We start from the raw sequence: 3,762 nt of genomic DNA, 5'->3' as shown, positions 1-3,762 counted from the left end.
TATATATATATATATATATATATATACTTATATTTGCGCTCATAATTTCACGTATACACATACATAACCTCTCACTGGGTCTACAACATTTTCACATGGGCGGATATAAACAATGTTACAGAAAATAGCACATTACACTTGTATAAATATCTCAGTGAGAATAACATGTGTCAGGCGGAATGGAAAGCTGTCGTTTCCAAAGACGTCCTAATTTGTAATTATACAGGATCATCTGGTTCATGTGGTATCCAGGCAACATTACTTAACACTATTATCTCCTTAGGAGGGATACTATTAGACGGAAGAAAAATAGATTGAGAGACAAAGGAAAGGAGGTAGGAAAAGAAGAATCATTAGACGGAAGGAGAGGAGATGTGTGAAGGGAAGGGAAAGAATCGGGTAATGTATATGAAGTAGATGGTTGACAGAAAAGCGGGGGCAGGTGGAGGAACATTTAGGTTCACATAGAGGATATACTAAAGAGTAGTGATAGTTTGCAAGAAACAGCGAATTAGAGAATGAATGGGGGAGAAGGGCAAGAGAGAAAAATAACAGAAGTCGAAAATAGACAAAAGAAAATGTTGTTAAAAAGTAGGGAGATGCTTGGAGAGTTAATATGTGGATGGGTGAAAGAAATGGAGAAAGGTGGAAAAATGGGGCACGGAAAACGGGGAGGGGAGGAAAGGGGGATATATATATGGTAATGGATGTTATGAGACGAAGGGGCTGGCTGACAAATGAGTGACTGAAGTAAATGTAGAGACATATATATATATGTAGATATAGATACAGAGTGGGAGAGAGAGAGACAGGCAGACGACAGATAGACGGACAGACTGACAGACTGTGAAAGACAGAGTGAGAGAGAGAGAAAGAAAGGAAGGAAGAAAGAAAGAAAGAAAGAAAGAAAGGAAGAAAGGAAGAAAGAAAGAAAGAAAGAAAGAAAGAAAGAAAGAAAGAAAGAAAGAAAGAAAGAAAGAAAGAAAGAAAGAAACAGAAAGACTGCGAAATAGGAATAAAGAGAGAGACCGTGAAATCGAGAGAATGACAGAATAATATAGAGACAAGGACAGACAGAATTTGAGTGGTAGAAAAAGTGAAGATAATATGTGATGGAATTAGAGTACGAGAAATTAGAGTACGAGAAAGAAAGAGAAGATTGTGCGTGTGTGCGCGCGCGTATATATATAAAGAGTGTTGGAGAGAGAAATAGAGAGAGTGAGAATAAAAAGAATGAATGCAAACAGTGAAAAAAAGTGAAGAGAATGAATACGTGAGAGAGAGAGCGAGAGGGGGGGAGGGAAAGTGGTGAAAAAGTATTGAGAGAAAGAAAGAGTAGAAAGAAAGAAAACATCAGAAAAGGAAGAGCAGAAAAGTTAGCAAATACGAAAACTAGAAATACTATAGTTTAAGTTTATTTCGCTTTTTCTTAAAGTGGTTCGCAAGATTATTTATGCGAATCCGTGTGTTGGAACATATTTTATTGTGTCTGGAGAGAATCATTCTCTTTTAGTGTCATATTAATTTAACACACTCACATGCTGGACTATATGCTTAGCGGTATTTCGTCTGACGCTATTTTCTGAGTTCGACTTACCTTTCATCCTTTCGGGGATCGATGAACTAAGTACCAGTTACGCACTGGGTGTGATGTAATCGATTAGCGCCCTTCCACCAAATTTTTTAAGGCATTGTGCTTAGAGTAGAAATAATTATTATTAGTAGCATTTCATCCGTCTTTACGTTCTGAGTTCCAATTCCGGCGAGGTCGAGCTTGCTTTTTATAATTTCGGGCTCGATAAAATAGGCACCAGTTCAGTCTTGGGGCCAATATAATCGACTCTCCCCTTCTCCTCGAAATTGCTGGCCCTGTACCAAAATTAGAAATCATCATCCTCCTCATTATCATCATTATCATTATCATCGTCATCATCATCGTAAACTTTTCCTTTATTGATTATTATTCACCACTTGGCAGCTCAGCTCGTACTGAATCAGATGCTCTGCACTCGATTCATCTAATATTGAACGTCTGAAATTATTAATAATATTGCTTTCATTTTGAACGTCTTATTTCGTATAAGTATGAGAAGGTAAAAGTCTGATATAAATAAATGCAGGATAAAGAAGTCATCTATATCCTACTGATGTGGAGTTTACAAGTATGATAACTAAATTAAGAATTATAATCGTAACCATTGCAACAATAGGATAAGCATTAAAATACAACTGAATTTGCATTGTTGGAGAAAGAATGGAGAAAGAATGGAGAAAGAATAGAGCTCAATATCTCATAGCGCACGCAATCGATTTTCATCATTTATTGGACGAATAAAAAATTAAATCAAGGGTAAATGTTCGTTGAGATGACAAAGAATAAAATAAGAGGAGCATTTCTGTACAATTTTGCCACTGAAAAAGTATCTGATCAAAATAATTCCTAAAAATGCAATCCGAATTATATCACGTATAGATACGACCATCCTTCACGCCATCTTTCTATACATGTTGGCACTCCGTCGCTTACGACGTCGAGGGTTCCAGTTGATCCGATCAACGGAACAGCCTGCTCGTGAAATTAAAGTGCAAGTAGCTGAGCACTCCACAGACACGTGTAACCTTAACATAGTTCTCGAGGATATTCAGCGTGACACAGTGTGACAAGGCTGACCTTTTGAATTACAGGCACAACAGAAACAGCAAGTAAGAGTGAGAGAAAGTTGTGGTGAAAGAGTACAGCAGGGTTCACCACCATCCACTGCCGGAGTCTCGTGGAGCTTTAGGTGTTTTCGCTCAATAAACACTCACAACGTCCGGTCTGGGAATCGAAACCGCAATCCTATGACAGCGAGTCCGCTGCCTAACCACCGGGCTATTGCGCCTCCACAATGTACTTGTACTTGTGGGATGCACCAGTCTGCCGTCTCTAAGTGTGGGGGCATGTACGGATGAATTTATACGTGCGTACATACATACATACATACATACATACATACATACATACACACACATAGAGAGAGAGTGAGAAAGAAAGAGTAGAGCTATAGAGAATGGGAGAGAAAGTTGTACAAGAGTGGGAAAGAAAATCATGATATACAGAAAATTCGGATGGTCGGAAAAAATCAGACTGAAGAAAATTAGACATTTCTGCTGCCAAATCTCAAAGATAATTAGTATGTAAGTATACACCCCTCCTCAGTTTTACATCCATTTTCTCCTATTTCTGCTTCCCACCTTTTCTCATTTCACTTTTATCTCTTCCGCTTTTAGCTCCCTTGTTTGTCTACTTGTGGGATGCACCAGTCTGCCGTCTCTAAGTGTGGAGACATGTACGGATGAATTTATGCGTGCGTAAATGGCTTATCGGATAGTGTGCAACTTAGGATCGATCGTATGTTGATATTACGATCCCTTCCCTACTTGTATGTGTTTATATACTTCTACTTGTGAGTCTAAGACGACTAATGTTATTCAAAGAGGATATCATTAGAAGTGATTCTTCTAAACTCGTCTGAATGCTTACGTAAATATACAAAAGACATCGATTTCTCTATATTACATACTCTCATACCTGTATATTTCTGTATATGTATGCATTACATACGTATTTATCTATCTATCTATCTATCTATCTATCTATCTATCTATCTATCTATCTATCTATCCATCAATCTATCAATCTTTACATACATACATACAAACAGACAGACAGAGAGAGAAAGAGATAGATAGATTCATACATACATACATTTACATATAAAT

This window comes from Octopus bimaculoides, chromosome 1 (genome assembly GCF_001194135.2).
Source record: "Octopus bimaculoides isolate UCB-OBI-ISO-001 chromosome 1, ASM119413v2, whole genome shotgun sequence".
Lineage (NCBI taxonomy): Eukaryota > Metazoa > Mollusca > Cephalopoda > Octopoda > Octopodidae > Octopus > Octopus bimaculoides.
Note: the sequence above shows the minus strand (reverse complement) of the source record.